This window comes from Callorhinus ursinus, unplaced genomic scaffold (genome assembly GCF_003265705.2).
Source record: "Callorhinus ursinus isolate GAN/ISIS: 27379988/994484 unplaced genomic scaffold, GSC_fseal_2.0 scaffold28, whole genome shotgun sequence".
NCBI lineage: Eukaryota > Metazoa > Chordata > Mammalia > Carnivora > Otariidae > Callorhinus > Callorhinus ursinus.
In genome coordinates this window covers 10,401,999-10,422,433 of record NW_027397090.1, presented here as the reverse complement: position 1 = coordinate 10,422,433, position 20,435 = coordinate 10,401,999, and the positions used below count along the sequence as shown (strand labels likewise).

The following is a 20,435-nucleotide window of genomic DNA, read 5'->3' as shown; positions in this document are numbered from 1 at the left end:
GGGGGGCAGCAGGCAGAGGGAGAAGCAGGCTCCCCCTGAACAAGGAGCCCTATGTGGGACTCAATCCCAGGATCCTGAGATCATGACCTGAGCTGAAGGCAGATGCTTAACCCACTGAGCCATCCAGGCAACCCTTCAATTAAAAAAAAAAAATTTTTTTTTTTATTTTTTAAAGTAATCTCTACACCCAGTGGTTTTAGTATCCACTGATGATTCATGCCTGCATCAAGTATTCCATTAGGGGCTTCATAATGTGATTTTTTTTTTTTTTTAAGATTTTACTTATTTGAGAGAGAGCATGCAGGAGGAGCAGAGAGAGAGGGAGAAACAGGCTACTCATGGAGCAGGGAGCCCAATGCGGGGCTCGATCCCAGGACCCTGGGATCATGACCTGAGCTGAAGGTAGACACTTAACCGACTGAGCCGCCCAGGCGCCCTGGAAGTCCTTTTGCTCTTAAAACCACTTTGCTTCTGGGTACTATTTACTTTATTTCCACTTAATATTTCACATACTCTCCCACTTACTCTCCCTCTCTTTGCTTGGCCCTTATTCCTCTCCTACCTTGTTCTAGTCGAATGCTTTTTGGTGAAATAAAGGGTTTCTCTGTCTTCACATGCTTCCTGAATGAGGGCCGTGCTCTATATATCAAACCAGAGCAGCCTTGGCTTATTTACGTCGGGGCCTCTGGGAACAGACACGCAGATGGAAAAGCTGCCCAGAGCAGGCTTCTAAGGAGTACCCTGGAAGGAAGTGCAGAAGGTGTCCTCAGGCAGGGGAGAAGCTGACCCACAAGGGGGCTGCCACCCAGAGGTCTCAGCCAAGCCTGCAGGGAGCTCTGGAGCTGGCCGGCCCTCCAGAGGAGTCCCACACGGAGGCCAGGGGCCAGGCTTCGGGAAGGGGATTATTCCCACATCAGGTAGATTGCTTTAGTGGAGGGGGCTCCTGGGGGCTGGGAGCTGCAGGGAGCTGCCCATAGGTGGCTTTCCCAGCAGCTGCAGGGGGGTGCCCCAGCTCCGCCTCAGGGGCTACCCCTGTGTCTGCTACAAGGCTCCATCTGGTCTTCAGACACACGTCCTGATTTTTCCCCACAAAAAGTTGGGGGGACTCAAAGTTGGGATTTAATAAGGGGGATTCATGAGACAGTTGGTGAGGCTGACAGGAGAAAAAGGGATGTGTAGGTAGTAACTGCAGGAAGGAGCCCCCACTCCTGGAGCTGGAGGAAGGAGGGACCCAATGAGGGGTTATCAAAATCCAGAGGCTGGAAGAAGGGGGTCTGTGGAACAGGGGTCCCCTGAGAAAGCAAGCCCCAGCAGCCGTGGGTACTTTTGCAGGTGCAGCCAGGCTGAGTCTGGAGCGGGGGGGAGAGCTGGGATCCACAACCAGCTGTAGCTGCTGGGGTGAAGGGGGCAGTTGCGGCAAGGCCGGTGGTTCCAACAAGCCAGTTGGAGGCCTCGAGACCCTTGCGCCCACCTCCTGCCCTCCCCGGCGCCCTCTGGTGCCCCCTACTGGCCGCGGACAAAGACGACCCGCCCAGCCCCACTCTGCAGAAAGCAGAAGGGTAGATAAGATCCTAGTAACAGGCACATCTGGCAATTTGCTGTCCATGGTCGGGCACAGTACCCACCAAGGAGATGCACCTCAACCACCTTTTTGAAAAGGGCCAGGTGCCCTCAGTGCCCTCAGTGAGCCCAATCCCCACTAGCCAGTGTCTTGTTCCTTTACCTTCCCAGCCAGGTCCTGGTGGACCTTTGCCTGCTACCCTTGTATGAAAATACTACTCTCCACGCCCACCCCACCCCGCCCCCCATCACAAAGATCCAGACCCTTTTTTGAGAAGGGATCCCAAAATGAGCATGAGCATGAGATTTGATGTTGAAAACTTTTATTGTCTCCAGTACCGCCTCCTGCTATTTTTTGTCCTGGGACTAAATTTCTCCTCTGTCTCCCTGCCCGGGCCACCGGCACCCTCACCCGGCCCCTCTCGATGAGAGAGGTGTGATGCCTTCCCATTCCTGATTTTTTTTTTTTCTGGAACTTATATGCACCGCTCCGCCCTGGGTTTTTAACCTGTTGCTCAGGCTCCTGTTTCGTTCCCCTCATCCTCATTTACCTACGAGGAGGGGCCTGAGAAGGCCGGGCCTTTTTCCACCCCAGGCAGCCCAGCAAGTTCTGTCTTTAGGGAATCAAGGGAATTTTGATTCTCTTGAGACAGAGCAAAGCCCTAAGTGGATCTATTCTCTTTGGTATGGATTTTTTGTGGGGGAGAAGGGATGTAATCAGGGTTTGGCAAAAAAAGGTCACATTTTTCTGGCCTTTAAGAAAGGTTACAACTGTTATCGCAAATTAGTGGATCACATTGAAGCCAATACTTGCTTTGGAAGTTAAGATCCTGGAGCCCAGCTTGGGGAACTAAGGGTTATAGGGCTTGAGTTGTCTTGCAACTTTGAGGGGCCTGGTGTGGCTGGGTCGGGAGGAGACTGAGGGCACCGGGTGAGAAGAGCACAGTGTGGCCGGAGGGGCCTGGGTCTGGCTGCCTGTCACTGCTTATGGGCCTTGGGCAGGTTCCTACAACCCTGAGGCTCAGAGTCCTGACCTGAGACCTGATGTGGGGAATGGATCCTGTGATCTCTCTTACTTTCCTACGGTTTTCAGATATTTCGATTTGAAGTTTCCTTCTCTCCTTACCCCCTACTTAGGACCCCCCAGCGGATGAGCAGATTCCTCATGTCCTCAGCCCTCCAGCCATCACCTGTCGTGGCTGAATGTGATTTGTCACCTCACCCCCCAGCCTGCCCCGCCTCGGCTGAAGCAAGAACACGAGAGAGAGCCTCTGTGTGTGCTTACATCCAGCACAGAACTAAGGTATGTGAAGACATGACTTTTCTCTGCTCCCGAGAAGCGACCGTTGACCATAATGATTTGAGTACCTACTGCGTGCTGGGCTTCCTGTATGTTATGTCTAAATCTCCGAGGCTTTTCTCATTTTGAGCTACAAAACTGAGGCTCAGGGCGCTTGGATGACCCAGGGCAAGGAAGGGACAAAATGGGTTTTGGAATCCAGAGTACATCATAAGAAAAGTACGTTTAATAAGAAAATTACGTTTAATCTGTACTTCTGAAACAAATAATGCAATATATGTTAAGAAAAAAAAAAGAAGAAGATAGCAGGAGGGGAAGAATGAAGGGGAGTAAGTCGGAGGGGGAGACGAACCATGAGAGAGGATGGACTCTGAAAAACAAACTGAGGGTTCTAGAGGGGAAGGGGGTGGGGGGATGGGTTAGCCCGGTGATGGGTATTGAAGAGGACACATTCTGCGTGGAGCACCGGGTGTTATGCACAAACAATGAATCATGGAACACTACATCAAAAACCAATGATGTAATGTATGGTGATGAACATAACAATAAAAATTATTTAAAAAATAAAAAAAAAGAAAATTACGTTTAAACGTCTTTCATTCATCAGGATTATGTTGAGGAGAAGGTCTCACTGTGGTATTAGTGCTTATTTTAAGTTTTATTTTTTCTTCTTTGTTTTGTCTTTATATTTTGGTTTTGACGTATTTTTTAACACCTTTGTAACACCTTCTCTTCCCTCCCCACTTCCTCTTAACAAACAGAGAGCAAATCTTTGACTTTGGCAGGCAAGAGAATCAAGCTAGAAGCTAATGACATTGTTTTGCATGTGTTGTATACATCTTCAGAGTTACCTCCTACTTATGGCAAGTTATACTGATTTCGCATTTACAGTTAGAGACATGGTTTCCTTTCGAAATAAACTCAAGTTAAAAAACTGCATCGGGGCGCTTGGGTAGCTCCGTCGGTTAAGTGTCTGACTCTGATCTTGATCTCAGAGTCTTGAGTTCAAGCCCCACGTTGGGCTCCACGCTGGACTTGGAGGCCACTTAAAACAAAAACAACAAAAACTTGCATCAAGTTAAAAATAGAAATACCTAATAATGAGGTGGTACTTGGTTATAACAAATAACATGAGGGCATGACCTTACATAACCTTTCTGAACATCTAGACAGTGTCTTTGTGATGCATCTGCATGACATTTAGAGCAGATTGCCCTTTGCTTCCTGTGGGTCTCTGGAGGAAAGGTGCGCTGGGCAAGTCATGACAACCAGGGGCATCTAACTTTGAAATACACATTTATTGGTAAAAGCTGTGCCTAGTTTCCCACTGTTTTGTAAAATCGCAGAGTTTGCGGGAAATTTTACTGTGGTCTATGGTGATTAGCATGCAATTTCGCTTCTTTAATATTCAAATTGTGTTTATTACTATAAGGAGCTTACAGCCTTTGAAGTACTTTATTTTTATCATGCAAACCCTGCTATCTCCTCCCCCACACCCCCACAGGACACAGAGAGTGGCAGTCAGATGTTGGAGCCTTTACCAAGTACAAAGCTTATTACGAAAAGTCCAGGGACTTGTAGAGGACGTATCTTACTCTCGTGGGGCATAATTATGATGTGGTAAAGCTTTGGTGTCTTCTGAAACACCCAAACGTCTGGCAATACAAAGTGGAATCTATGTGTAGAGGTGAACCTTTTAAAAGAGCTCATGGGACCGATTTTGGTGTTATCATGGAGTTTCAGGAGGAATTAACTTTCAACAAGCCGCCATGTAATTTTGGAAGTTAATGGCTGGTGTGGGGTGTTTGGTCGCAGGAGACTGAAATGAAGCTTTACCTGGGCTCTCAAGTGTGAATATTTGGGAGTCAAAGCTACTATTAGGTCTTCAGCATAGAAAGTAAAGGAGCATGCTCCATGATACTTAAGGTTACAAGCATACCAAAAAGACAAGTATATACAGAGACAGCTTAGTATTGCTCTTAGGGAATAATTGGCAACAGTAGAATTATGGAGGACAGCATGGTCTCCTGACCAGCATAGTCAGCATTCTCCAGGAAGACAGACCGTCAGGGCCCACCCCAGAACTAATGATTCTGGAACTCAGGGGAGAGGTCCCAGCGAGGTCCCACATAAGGTCCAGCTTGTGTTTTAACAAGCTTTTCAGGTGATTCTGATGCATACTGTAAGGTCGGTTTGCATTTTACACATTACATCTGTCTAAAAATACTTCTGCCATATGCTGACCATAGACATAAGTAAACACAGAATGAGCATTAGCTCCTGTTTCCTTCTTCCCTTTGTACGCCGAAGAAAATAAGTACAATCCTCTTCTAGACTAAAGGAGGACAACTTTGCCATCCTGACTCCATTCTCTAGGGCAACCATGGTGTTCTAGAGCCCAGGGCTTGACTCAGAATAAAGAATAAGAACATTGTGATTGTTATTTTAGCAGCTCAAGATGAAGGATCTGACACAGAAGAGGATTTCCGTGGAAAATGGTGGTCATGATGCTCCCCTAGACAGCTCACAACTAGGCCCTGGGATGTGAAAGGGAGGACACACTGGAAGGCAAGCAGAGAGTGTGTCTATGTGTTAGTGATGGGGATGAGGCGGGGGGTGGGGGGGTCCCCTTGCTTTGACAAGGGTGTTGCAAAGAGGTCAGGGCTGAGCGTCTACGCAGTTTACCCATGGTTTTAACCCTTCATGACTCTGCAACCCCTTCATTGGATGAAGCTCTGTCTCTTCTCAACTCTGGGTCTCAATAAAATAAGAGAAAAGATACCGTGGTGAGTTTAGCCTAGTCCCACAAAGGAAAGAGAGCCTGCCTTTCTTCCTCACCCTTGTGTCTCCAGGCCTAGAATACTGCCTACCTCATAGGTGATAAATATTTGAAAGTATCAGTGAGGCTGGTGGTAGAGTGTATTAAAAAGGTGAAAGGGCAGGAAAGAGCCAGAAGCTGACACTCCCTGTACAGTATCTTGGTCAATCCGAGGAAATCTGGGTAAGTGTGAAAGTTTGGCCGTCAGGAGTTGGGCAGAACTGAACTTACACGGGATCAAGGGAAGAAAATGAGGTAAGAATAGTCGGGGAGTCCATAAATTATATATGAGCTATATAAACTACGAGTCAAGAGTACTAAGTCCCAGTTATGTGCCAGGTACTACTCCAAGAGACACTTGTGATTTTGCAGCAAACAGACAAAAATCCCTGTAATTTGGCTCCAGAGGGAATATTAATAATAGCTACTTAATGATTTAATAATACCAGTTGGGGCACCTGGGTGGCTCAGTTGGTTGAGAATCCGGCTCTCTGCTCCGGTCTTGATTTTAGGATTATAAATTCAAGCCCTGCGTTGGGTTCCATGCTGGGCATGAAACCTACAAAAAAACAATAAAATTAAAAATAATTAATGATTGCTTACCGTCTGCCAGGAAGTGTCAGCTCTCTCAGACTTCACCGCCTGAGGATGAGGAAATAGTTTGTGTGCTTCTATTCTTACACCAGATCTCACTTTTCCCAGGGTCATTCTTTAGACCTTGACTTTGGGGGGCACAAGCCTTGCGAGTGAGTAGAGTCAGAACTAAAGGTCTGGGATATTGCATTTCAACGTGACTACTAATGTGTAGGCGAGTCACCTCCCCACTGAGCGCTGGTTACCGGAAGGCTGAACAACATGGCTGCATTTAAAGGAATAATAGATTTCAGTGCCGTGTTTATATGAAAAATTAGTTGTAAAAAATAGCTTTAAAAGGAAGAACATCAAATGCTTTTATTTCGTGGTGTGGTGTCAGGAGAACATTAACAGTGAAATGTGCTATAGATTCTCTCAAAAATGACTTTTTAAAAAATAGTACTGCTCAATTGATATGAATTTGGTTGAAAATTCCAGCCAGATGGTGATTACTAAAACAAACAAAAAACCTTACAGTTAAACAGACATACACATTCTTGTGTAACAGTTTCCATAAAGAAGTTAGATGTATACATACAAAGAGATATTCCACCCAAAAGTGCCCATACCCCAACAGTTCTCCTAAATACCAAGTCTTTCAGAAATTTTCAACTTTAGCCAGGGGCTCTTACTGTTGTTCATACCTTCTACACCTAGAGTTTGCTTTGCTAAACTAACTTCATTTATTTAGTCATTAAGCTGGCAGAGGATTCTGAAATATCTGCACTGTCCTGGGTGCTGGGGCCACAGAAGCAAATAGGACACAGGACAGTTAATCATCCAGCGGGAAGACAGATCCTGGACAAGTACATCTCAAGCATTCAGAGTTGATCCAGAAAATAAGACCGGATTTTCCGCTCACCTTAGGCAAAGGTCTGCCTGGAGTACTCGGGTCTTGCATCTGGATTGACCCCTCCCTCCAGTGGCTGAGAGTTGAAGCATCCTTTCCATTCAAAACTATGAGCCCCATTCCAACCGCAGGGATGTGGGACAGCTCTAAAGCCTGACAAGGCAATCCCCTTAGGGTCTGATTTGGAGGTTGTCATGAGAAGTACAGTCACAATTGTGGATGGGCTCCCATCAGCCACACCATGCCCCATTCAGCTCCTATTCAGTGAGCTCTTTCCCACCCAGGAGTCCCAAAATCTTGGAGTCCAGTCTCACTTGGAGTCACCTTGAACCAGGAGAAGTTGGGGTCAGAGAGGTCCAGGTGTTGTAGGAGTCAGAATTCCCTGCTCTATCAAGGACTGTTTCAGCTATACTACAGTTGAGGAAGAATTGGAGCATTCCTCAGGGAACTTCATTCTATTTATAACATTGCTTCTATGGGAAAAAGTGTTCCAAGCAACAATCAATTTAAAATAGAATTCTGAGATCACAGCCTTTCCATTGCTGGAGGACTGCTGGCAACTGTTTCTTCACATGTAGAGATTACATTGAAGTTTTAAAAAAATTGCATCTAGAATAAACAAATAGAACAAGGAAAAAGCAGACGTTGTTTCTTGCATTTTTTGGTGAGTTTTTAAATCGAGTGATTTTTTTTTTTTAAGGAATGATGTTTATTTCAAAAGGTAACATTGATTATTTACTGTTCACTGGCCACTGAACCAAAGTCTGTATGTGTATAATTTCATGTAATCTTCACGATAATCCTCTGAGCTGTATAATAAAGTGAGCCCACTTATGATGCTTAGCTGCTGACAGCCTCCAAGCCCCGCCCTTCTGCCCCACATCTTGACAGGCTTGAAAAGAAAGCTCGGGTGTTCCCTCCTTTTGCACTGGTTGGAAGTTGAAATCATGTAAACTCCATTTGCAAGGGGAAATTCTCCCCTTAGACTCCAAACCCAGTGTCCTTTCCCTGCTCCCCCAAACCATTCTTGTACCTGCTTGCCTACCCACCTAATGCTCCCCAGAATGCCTCAGAAATTCTGTGACTTATAAACCTTTTTAGAGCCTCATGGAATCCGTGTGGCATCATCAGTGTCAACATCCAAACCACATTTTGGGTGAGGGGTCCATCTCACCCCCAGGAAGTGACCACAGCGGGTGGATACAGCATTCTCTGTTCTGCAGATGAGGACATTGAGCCTCGGAGATGAAATTGCTTGCCAGAGGTTATAGAACCAGATAATTGGGTCTTAACCAGTCTACTCTTGTCCTACTTCAGGTCAGATAAGTTTTACCTTTTGAAAATTAGTGTACAGGGGCACGTGGGTGGCTTAAGCATCTAACTCTTGGTTTCGGCTCACGTCATGATCTCAGGGTCCCGGGATCGAGCCCCACACTGGGCTCTGGCAATCGGCAGGGAGTCTGCTTGAGGATTCTCTCCCTATCCCTCTGTCTCTCAAATAAAGAAATACATCTTAAAAAAAAAAAAAAAGAAATTAGTGTACAGAGTTGCATTAAGGGCTCATACCTCTTGATAATATTTAACACCTACCTGTCTCAAGCCCTTTTTATACATTAACTCATAGTGTCCTCTTACCCCCTCTGGGAGCTAAACATCATTGTTTTTGTTTTTGTTTATTATGTTAGTCACCATACAGTACCTCATTAGTTTTTGATGTAGTGTTCCCTGATTCATTGTTTTCGTATAACACCCAGTGCTCCATGTAATACACGCCCTCCTTAATACCCATCACCGGGCTAACCCATCCCCCCACCCCCTCCCCTCTAGAACCTGTTTGTTTCCCGGAGTCCATCGTCTGTCACAGTTTGTCTCCTCCTCCGATTCAACCCCCCTTCATTTTTCCCTTCCTTCTCCTTCTGTTCTCCATTCTGTTCCTTATGTTCCACAAATAAGTGAAACCATCTGATAATTGACTTTCTCTGCTTGACTTATTTCACTTAGCATCCATCTCCTCCAGTCCCATCCATGCGGATGTAAAAGTTGGGTCTTCATCCTTTCTGGTGGCTGAGTACTATGCCGTTGTATATATGGACCACATCTTCTTTATCCATTTGTCTGTTGAGGGCATCTCGGCTAAATACCATTGTTATTCCCATTTTTGCAGATGAGGAAACTGAGTAACGGCACACTTCACTAACTTAGGCAAAATCAACCAACTAAGAGATGGCAGTGCTTGGACTTGAACCCAGGCTGTGTGGCTCTGAACTGGTATTCTCAGCCACAGGGCTAGGATGCCTCTTACATGATGTACAAATAAAAAAGCTGTTGATGAACCCAGGGTTCATTCTTGGGTTGTATTCTTGCCACTGCTTAAGTGGACAACTCTTGTTTAAAGGAAACCCTATAGTAATGACACATTCACTGGTTTCATTAGTGCTCTTATATTATCCATACATACTCTCTCAGTACTATAAACTTCTGGAAGGAAAGCCAATAATTTGTTGTCTCTGACTTCCCTCTCCCCTGCCCAATAACCAGGAGATTGCTTTTTAGACAAAGGGATCTCGACCAATGGCATTTAAATCGCTTACAATCAGTGGGTGTTGCAGACCGAGTCCCTTTGGTTTCACCTCCAGCCTCCATACTGTTCTACGCGTCATTACAAATAGGCCAAGACTCTTCAGCTATTGCCATGGAAACTCTCTAGAATCCTTGTTCTCTGCCTTGTGCCATCTGTCTGACTAAATGTATAGCAACGAAAATATAATCTATAATTTCTCATAGGAAGGAGCCCCAAATTCACCAGGAAAGTATGTATTTTTAAACCATCTGCTTCCCCTCTAGGCATTCCAGCAACTTCTCTCTGCAGCTAATAAGTTGTATGAAATTTTTCACGGCTGTTTCACCCTACATGGCTACTAGCTCTAGAAACCCAGTTATTTGGAAGGGTAGGAAAAACTATGAATCAAAGAAAATCGGCACAGATTACAACACTAAGGGTTGGCACAGATGTACAAATTACTTCAGTCTCTGTACTGGAGGCAAGGTTTTGCGAATTTTAAATCTTGGCCTTGACCTCATCTCCCTCAAAAGCCTTGACCTAATAGCCAGTAAAATTTGCCCATGAACAAAGCTAGCTAATAATGCAGGGCTGTCAGGAGATAAAGGAGCCTCTGAAGGACTTTGAGGAATAAAACTTTACATAACTTGTCAAATATGGTCACTCCTCTGAGGAAATAGATCAAAGCTAGAGGGTGAAGTGTGTGAGTTGGAAGATATTTCATTCAATTTGATGGTTTTCAGTCTGTGCTCCAAGGAACCCTGAATTCCCTCTGATTTCCCTCTGGAGCTGCCAGAGGAAGAAGGTGAGTGCAATCATCCCCAGACTCAACTACCCAACTTTCCCAGAACACCTCTATATTTATTTGGTTTTCACCGGAGGATTCTCATGAAATTGATTTTAACAAATAGTCTGAGAAACTCCTGATATAGTCCAGCTTTTTCATTTTAGACTTGATGTCATAGAAAGCCAGAAGGGTACGTGATTTGCTAAGGCCTCAGAGATACTCAGGTTTAGCCAAGAGTAGAACAGTTCTTGGAGTTCCCAGTCTAATCCTCTCTCGTTGGTCTTTTTGGCTGGAAATAGAATGTTAATACACATCTGCCACTCAAAGTTAGAGTTCTGAAATCTTTTCTCAATCCCCATCCTGAAATTCATTCTCTTGTTGACTAACTTCTTGCTTCTCTGATTTTATTTTCATCTGACCAATCGCATTGGCTGCCTAGTACATATTTTTCCAACAACGTCCTCCTTGCTCTTCAGGTAGGTAAATAGTGTTTATTTCCTGAAAATTCCCAGTGCACTATGTCCTGGGAGAAATAAAGCCTGCAGAAGCCTATCAGCAAGGTTCTAGGTATTGACATCTCCAAGAAATGGTACTCCACTTCAAAGAAAACACTTTTTATTGTTAGGGTGGGAAAATTCTAAAATCTCTCTTTGACAGAAGTTAAATAGCTAAATTTGTCAGGCCTCCCAGGAGAAAAAAATAATAATAAAGGAGAAAAGCCTATGTTGTCTTTGTTAAATGGAACAGGCTCCAGGTGATAGCATTGGTACTGGAAGAGACCATGGAGATGATTTCTCCTTCAGGAGAATCTATGGTTTCCAGTATCCTCCATCATTATCTTCTTCTTCTTTCTTCTTTCTTCTTCAGCAAGGCTGCCATTTCTTGAGCACTTACTGTGGACCCAGCAACTGTGCTAAGCTCTTTACCAGCACTGCCATTTAATCTCCATGATTTCTCTGGGTATTATTATTCCCCCGTTCTTCAGGTATGGAAATTAAGGTTCACAACGGTTGAATCAGTGCCCCAGTGTTGCACAGCTACATGGGACGTCAGTCACTCTGTATGGTGTGGATGGTGACTCCCAGCCTCACAGAGCTGGTAAATGGCTGATTCAGGAATCGCACCAGGACTGTCAGGCTCCAAAGCCCAAGTTCTAATTGCTTATGCAAACATTTGCTTCAGAAATCCATATGTGTCCTCAGACTCTGTGAGTCTTGTATTGATAGTTGTTGATAATTTGTTGATAATTATGAGTCAAGAAGGAAGTAAGTTGCCTATTAATTAGTGGGTGTGGCTCAAACCCAAGACAAGTTCCCAAGGAAACTTTATTCATTATGGATTTCTTTTTCCAGATATCAAATAGTTTTAGTTTCATGGTATAGGTTTTTTTTTTATTTTTAGTTTGAAGCAATTTCAAACTTTGAGGAAAGTTGCATTAAGAGTGAAGAATTCCCAAACACCTGTTAGCAGATTCAGCAATGATTCACATTTCCACATGTGCTTCTCTGGTTTGTGCTCGCTCTCTCTCTCTCTCTCTCTCTCTCTGCATCACATATATACCATATATAATTATACATGTATACATTCTAGTTGTTCTTCAAGTGTGGTCCCTGGGAACCAAAATCACCTGAGTACTAGTTAGAAATGCAAATTTCTGGACCTTACCCCAGCATTGCTAAACCAGAAATCCTGGGGTGGTAAGTTTAATGGCCCTCCAGGGGATTCTGAAGTTCACCCAAGTTTGAGAACCACTGTCCTGTGGAAGAACATTTGGTGGGGAATTGTTCCAAGCACTTGCCCTTTTTCTCATAAAAGGAGAGAAGTTGGGAAAAGTTGGGAGGTGTAGCTTAGTTTTTCTAGGGTTGACCACGGCATAAAAAAAAAACAAAACAAAACATTGTTGAGTGTTTCTCCAGCCCCTTGAATTGATTCATATGAAGGGACTCTATCGGCTAATAGAAGTTCTAGGACTTACTGTTCTCATAAAGATTCAAACAGGACTTTCCAAATTATTGCCTGGAATGGATTCATTTCTGTGTACTTAATCCCTCTGAAACTCTTCTAACTTTCCTGCTCATACTCATACAAAAGAGATCTTACAGAAATACAAATATAATCATTATAGAGAGGCTTAATAATTATATAAATGATGCTCACCCAAGTGGTTTATTATAATTTTTGAGGATAAGAGTTTGAGTTGAATCTCCCCTTTCTAGAACGCAGTTTAATAAGGCTGACAAACTTTGAAGTGACAGATGAAATCATCAACCATGTAAAATTCACATTTCTCCCTGTAAATAAGTGATTCAGGGTTTACAACCTGCAGAGTGAATATCCCCAGCTTCAAATTGTGTGTGTGTGTGTGTGTGTGTGTGTGTGTGTGTGTGTTTGCAAGTGGAGCCTTGGTCTTACAATAGGTTAACATGGTTACCAACATTTATTTCTGTACTCAGGGTCAGTTACCAGCCATCATAAGACCATGACTGTGTATATAGAGCAAGGGATAAACTTCCATAGAAGGAACCCTGGAAAACATATCTTTGGGCTATTAAAGTCTGAGTATATCTCTGTGAAGTAGTCCTTTTAGGGAGGTTTCTTCTCAGTTAATATGACATTAAGTCGTAATAAATAGCTGAACGTATAAAGCCTAGATGATCCATTTTATTTCAGACAGAAGTCCGTAAAGAAGAAGAAGGGGAGAAGGCAGAATTGGGGGCAGTTTCTCAGAGTGTTTTAAAATGAAATCTGACCTGTACTTAGAATTTGTGTGTAGGGAGGGAGAAGGAGGTTTAATATTCATTTCCTGGGATTTACAAGCTATGGAATTTGGATGGTGTTTGTGTATGTTTATTCTAAAACTTCAGAGAGCTCTATCTCACCACATCTCAGCAAAGATGAGAGAACAAATGAACAAAGGACACAACCTGATATATTTTGGCATTTTTATTCCTCCCCCACAGGCAAGGTAATCTTTTTGGAAACTGACCATTCTCAAAAATCCCCTTATAATTTTGGTGCTACGTCTCCTCCTCCAACAATCCTAGCCATCGGTTATAGTTAAAGTCTTGCAACCCCCTCCTCGTACTAACCACCCCCCCCACAGCTCTCTCCCCTTAGAATTGACTTTGATATTTGGCAACTCCTTTCTCCCTAACTTCAGGTCCCAAATCCAGCATATGAAGTCCTGTCACACATATTTTATGATAATATCCCAGAAATATCCCATTTCTGATAAATGATCCATGAGAATTTATCAATATAGCTTCTATGGCAGTCTAATCCCAAGAGCTCTGAACTTGGGATCCAGAAACCTGAATTTGAGTTTGTGCTTGGCTACTAATTGGTTTGTAACCTTGGATTAGTACTAAAACTCACTGTTCTCTTTTGCAAAATAAGGAGGTTGGAGTAGGTGACCTAGAAAATACTCTTGACCATTCAGCTTCTATGATACCTTTTTTCCTGGTTTTATTGAGATATAGTTGACATATAACACTGCATAAATCTAAGGTGGACAGTATAATGACTTACCTGTATTGTGACATGATGCTTACAATAAGTTTTGCTAACATCTATCATCTCATATAGATATAAAGAAAAAAAATGTTTTCTTGTGATAAGAACTCTTAGGATCTACTCTTTCAACAACTTTCAAATATACTCAATAGAAGTGTGAGCTGTAAGTCATCATGTTGTGCATTACATCCTTAGGATTTACTTATCTTATAACTGGAAGTTGGTGCTTTTTGACCAACTTCCTCCAATTCCCCTCCCCCACCGTCTGCCTCCAGGAACCACAAGTTTGAGCTGCTTTTCTATGAGTTTGGTTTCTTCCTTTTTTTCCTTTTCTTAAGATTCAACATATAAGTGTGATCAGACAGTATTTGTCTTTCTCTGACTTATTGCACGTACCATATGCCCTCAAGGTCATTCATGTTTTTGCAAGCAGCAGGAATTCTTTTTTATGGTTGAATAATATTCCTTTTTGTATATATACCACAACTTCTTTATCCATTTATGGTTGATGGGCACTTAGGTGGTTTCCCTGATGTGGTTATTGTATGAGCATGGGGGTGCAGAAATCTCTTGGACATAGTGTTTTCATTTCCTTTGGATATATTCCCAGAAGTGGGATTGTCGGACCATGTAATAGTTTTAATTTTTTTGAAGAACCTCCGTACTGTTTTCCAAGTGGCTGTATAGGTTTACATTCCCACCGACAGTGTCCAAGGGTTCCCTGTCTCCACGTCCTCACCACTAATTGTTATCTCTTGGCTTTTTGATGGTGGTCATTCTAACAGGTGTTAGATGATACCTCATTGTGACTTTGATTTGCATTTCTCTAATGATTACTGATGCAGAGCACCTTTTCATGTACCTGTTTGGCCATTCATATATCTTCTTGGGAAAAATGTCTATTCAGGTCCTTTGCCCATTTTTTAGATTGGATTATTTGGGGGGTTTTTGTTGCTGAGTTCTAGGAGTTCTTTATATATTTTGTATGTTAACCCCTGATTGGATATATGGTTAGCACATATTTTTTCCCATTCCATAGGTTGCTTTCCACTTTGTTGATCATTCCTTTTGCTGTGCAGAAGCTGTTAATGTGATCTGGTCCCACTTGTTTATTTTTTATTTTGTTGGTGTGTCTTACGAGTTATATCCAAAAAAATCATTGCCAAGACCGTATCAAGGAACTTCCTTCCTTTGTTCTATTTAGGAGTTTTGTGGTTTCCAGTCTTGTCTTGCACTTAAACCTTTAATCCATTTCAAGTTAATTTTTGTGAGTGGTGTGAGATAGGGGCGTAGTTCCATTCTTTAGCATGTGAATATCCCATTTTCCCAGCACCATTTATTATAAGAGACTGTCTTTTCCTCATTGAGTATCCTTGGCTCCCTTGTCAAATATTAGTTGAATGTCTGTGCATGGATTTATTTCTGGGCTCTTGATTCTCTTCTGTTAGTCTCCATTTTTATGCCAGTACCACATATTGTTTTGATTACTGTAGCTGTGTAACATAGCTTGAAGTCAGCAAGTGTGATGCTTCCTGCTTTGTTCTTTTTTCTCAGGATTGGTTTAGCTATTTGGGGTCTTCTGTAATTCAATATAAATTTTAGAATCTTTTTTAACTTCTGTAATAAATGGAACTAAAATCTTGATAGGGATTGCATTGAAGCTATAGATAGCTTTGGGTAATGTAGTCATTTTAACTGCTCTTCCAGTACATTAATATGAGATATCTTTCCGTTTACTTATGTCTTCTTAGATTTCTTTCATTGCTATCTTGTAGTTTTCAGGTGTAGAGATCTTTCACCTCCTTGATTAAATTTATTCCTAAGTATTTAACTGTTTTTGATGCTATTGTAAATGATATAATTTTCTTTATTTTTCAGATAATTCATTGTTATTGTGTAGAGATGATACTGATTTTTGTATATTTTATATTCTGCAACTTTGCTGAGTTTGTTGATTAGGTCTAACAGTTTTTTGGTAGAGTCCTTAGGTATGTGGATGTGTGTGTATATATATATATTCATGTCATCTGTTAATAGAGACCATTTTACTTCTTTTTAAGTCCTGAATGCTTTTTTTTTTAAAGATTTTATTTATTTATTTGAGAGAGAGAGAGAACGAGAGATAGAAAGCACGAGAGGGAAGAGGGTCAGAGGGAGAAGCAGACTCCCTGCTGAGCAGGAAGCCCGATGTGGGACTCGATCCCGGGACTCCAGGATCATGACCTGAGCTGAAGGCAGTCACTTAAACAACTGAGCCACCCAGGCGCCCCTGAATGCCTTTTATTTCTAGCCTGTTGCTCTAGCTGAAACTTTTAGTCCTATGTTAAATAGGAGTGTGAAAGTAGGCACCTGTGTCTTGTTTTTGATCTTAGAGGAAAAGCTTTCAACCTTTCACCATAGAGAATGATGTTAGCTATGAGCTTGTCATATATGGCCTTTATTATTTTGAGCTACATCCCTTCTGTACCTAATTTGTTAAGAGTTTTTATCATGAACAGATGTTAAATTTTGTCAAATTCATTTTCTACATCTATTGAGATGATTATATAATTATTTTCTTTTATTCTCTGAATGTGATGTAGCAGATACATTTGTGTATGTTGAACCATCCTTGCATCCCAGGGATAAATCCCACTATATCACAGTAAATGATCCTTGTATTGTGTGGCTATATTTGATTTGCTAGTTTTTTATTGAGAATTTTTGTATCTACATCATCAGAGATATTGGCCTATAGTTGTCTTTTCTTGGAGTGACCTTTCCTGGCTTTGGTATCAGGGTAGTGCTAGCCTCATAAAATGAATTTGAAAGTGTTCCCTCCTCCTCTATTTTTTGGGGGAGAATATGATAAGTATTGACATTAATTCTTCTTTAAATGTCTTACTAAATTCACATGTGAAACCATTTCATCCAGAGCTTTTCTTTGGTGGTAGATTTCTGATGACTGATTCAATCTCTGCACTAGTAATTGTTCTGTTCAGATTTCCTATGTCTTCCTGATTCAGTCTTGGTAAGTTGTATGTCTCAGGATACTTATTCACATTATGTCCCAAGAGCTGCAAATATAAATTTAAGAAATAATAATAAATAGCACTTGAAAAGGAAACTAACATTTTAAAAACTCAATGTACCAGAAAGTGTGCCAAGTGTATTTCTGTGGATCATCTAATGTTATCTTTACAACAACTGTGCAAGATATTTTGGTTTTATTTCCATTTTATAGAGGGAAGAGTGAATTTCAGAGCAGGTAAATAATTTCTTATTATTACATGGGCTTAAAGTGCCAAATCTATCATTTAAACTGCTTGGGTTTTAGACCAAAGAGGTTTGAGTCTCTATTTATAATTTATTAACAGAATAAGACTTCCACCAGTTATCATATGTAACTTCGTCTGTGGATATATATTTTTGGGTACACATGTTACTTACTGATTAGAAAGCAGAGCCAGACTCCACAACCATTTTAGAGAGTGAAAAATTTGACACGGAAGAAATAGGTAACTCACTTAAGGATAAATGTTCTGGTATAGAATCCAAAGGGAAGGGATTTTTCATAAGGCTCTTCTGGAGTTTTAGAAGTTAAAGATCCCACAGTGGGAAAGATAGAAGTTACAGAGCTGTACACAGCCTTCTAGGGAGAATGAGAGAAATGTACACTCTGTATTAAGTTTTTTAAAATTCAAGTAGTTATTTAATAAGTTGCAAATATTTTTTTATTTTGTTATTGTTATGTTAATCACCATACATTACATCATTAGTTTTTGATGTAGTGTTCCATGATTCATTGTTTGTGCATAACACCCAGGGCTCCACGCAGAACGTGCCCTCTTTAATACCCATCACCAGGCTAACCCATCCCCCCACCCCCCTCCCCTCTAGAACCCTCAGTTTGTTTTTCAGAGTCCATCGTCTCTCATGGTTCGTCTCCCCCTCCGACTAACCCCCCTTCGTTCTTCCCCTCCTGCTATCTTCTTCTTCTTTTTTTTTTTCTTAACATATATTGCATTATTTATTTCAGAGGTACAGGTCTGTGATTCAACAGGCTTGCACAATTCACAGCGCTCACCATAGCACATACCCTCCCCAATGTCTGTCACCCGGCCACCCCATCCCTCCCACCCCCCACCACTCCAGCAACCCTCAGTTTGTTTCCTGAGATTAAGAATTCCTCATATCAGTGAGGTCATATGATACATGTCTTTCTCTGATGGACTTATTTCACTCAGCATAACACCCTCCAGTTCCATCCACGTCGTTGCAAATGGCAAGATCTCATTCCTTTTGATGGCTGCATAATATTCCATTGTGTATATACACCACATCTTCTTTATCCATTCATCTGTCGATGGACATCTTGGCTCTTTCCACCGTTTGGCTATTGTAGACATTGCTGCTATAAACATCGGGGTGCACGTATCCCTTTGGATCCCTACCTTTGTATCTTTGGGGTAAATACCCAGTAGTGCAATTGCTGGATCGTATGGTAGCTCTAATTTCAACTGTTTGAGGAACCTCCATACTGTTTTCCAGAGGGGCTGCACCAGCTCGCATTCCCACCAACAGTGGAGGAGGGTTCCCCTTTCTCCACATCCCCGCCAGCATCTGTCGTTCCCTGACTTGTTAATTTTAGCCACTCTGACTGGTGTGAGGTGGTATCTCATTGAGGTTTGCAAATATTTATTTTGTATCCTATAAGAGATGCTCCTCGAGGAATGTGAGGATGGCATCACCTTCCCCAGAGTCCTAACAGCCATGCAGAAGCACCAATCCTCATGGTTCGGGATATTTACTCCCTAAGCAGTGCATGGCAAGCCTGACTTGTTCCTTTATGAAAATGTACCATTCACTTAAAGAAAGTGAAATTCTTGTGCAAATCTCTGCCAATAGAAGGTGTCATCCAAAAAAGACAGTGTCAAAGTAAATGTTTCTAACTGAACAATACTGGTCAGTAAAACTTTCCTGCCCATGTCCCCTAGACCCCTGATCTTTGCCAAGAGATGGGATTTCCTTTTGTTTAATCAAGTAAACAACCCCACGCTATTGAATGAACCAGTCAGTGTTCTGTGTCTGTAAGTGAGAAACATCTTGGGTAAAATGTCCAAATCTAATGACTCATAGGTATTTAATGTATGATTGCTGAATTATCACTGTTTTCCGAAATTTAAAGAATAATGGCGGCTATTGCCAACAGGTTTCGGGTTCTGTAACAAAGCGGTGGAGGAGATATTTGGGGGCATTTCGGACTTTGTTTTACCTTGATTCTTATTAGGGCCAAGTCTCTGTTAATTCTACCTCCAACAGTCAAATGCTATCTAAAATCAATGTTAACTTTAGGTTCTTTGGGTTCTTGTTTTTGGCATAAGCAGCAAGAAGAAACCCTTGGAAAATTGTGTTTTGAAATGTTTCTTGTCTAATTGTGCTTTTGTACACACAGTTGGACAAAATGTCTGGTTCCCTTAGGGAAAGAACCATTCACATAAACAAAGATAGTCACGCTGCTTTTTTCATTTTTGCCTTTATTTCCTTCTTTCATGCATCTGTGTAGTGACTCATGGAGCACAACACTTACTGGATGCCGGAGAGTACAAAATGAGAGAAACATAGTATCTGTCCTCAGGAAGTGCATATTTGGCTGGGTGAGGCAGATGGATAAATGAATAATTACTAAAATACGTGATGGAGAAACGTATTTGAGGGAAAAAAGATGATTCCGAGAAAATGAGGCATCGCCCCAAGCGAGGGGGGACAGACCGGTGAGGGCAGTGGTGTTGCTCAGATGAGCCAGGCAAAGACTGGGAAGAGGAGGAAGGAACAGAGAATATTCTCCTGGGGACTGAGCTCCTATCTAGAGACCCTCGGTTTTCTATCTGATGTGGGCCAGAGAGAATCTATGGAAGAAGGAAGGGGAGAACCACCGCGGAACCTGGAGGTCAATGTAATGTCCAAGCTTGAGAGAGAGACAGAAGTGTTTGGTGGAGGGCCAAACCCCTAGTCAGGTAATAAACGGGTCAGGGATTGGGATTGAGTGTCCAGAGACAGGAAGACAGAATTAAAATGGCTTCTACTTTTTTTTTTTTTTTAATCTTGATTGTTAATGATGAGCTGGGATGAGAATGGCTTTTATCCTTTCATTACAGCAGTTGGTGGATTGAGTATTCAATTGTGGATCTTTTTTTTTTTTTTAAGCTCAAGTCAATTATGTGGTTATCTGGCTACATTTGAAATTTTGGAGGATTGAAATTTGCCATTTTCTTCCATTTAGTGTCCCAACTCCCTCCCCCAAGAGGGCACTCTGAATCACCCACACAATCGAAGATAGCAGTGGTAGGAACGTTCTCATGGACTCTGCATGTGCAAATATGGGGTATAGTGAAATGTATCTTTTAGGGTTACCTTGTCTGTCAGTTTATACCC

At 42.1% G+C, this 20,435-nt stretch overlaps 1 long non-coding RNA gene across 1 annotated transcript in view; it reads left to right on the top strand.

Annotated features, from left to right (window-relative positions):
* LOC141370195 (uncharacterized) overlaps positions 1 to 20,435 on the top strand; it is a 127,215-nt gene that overhangs the window by 2,630 nt on the left and 104,150 nt on the right. The window contains exon 2 of the long non-coding RNA XR_012374040.1: positions 2,698 to 2,863. This is a non-coding gene — a long non-coding RNA (uncharacterized lncRNA). The remainder of the gene's footprint in view (positions 1 to 2,697; positions 2,864 to 20,435) is intronic.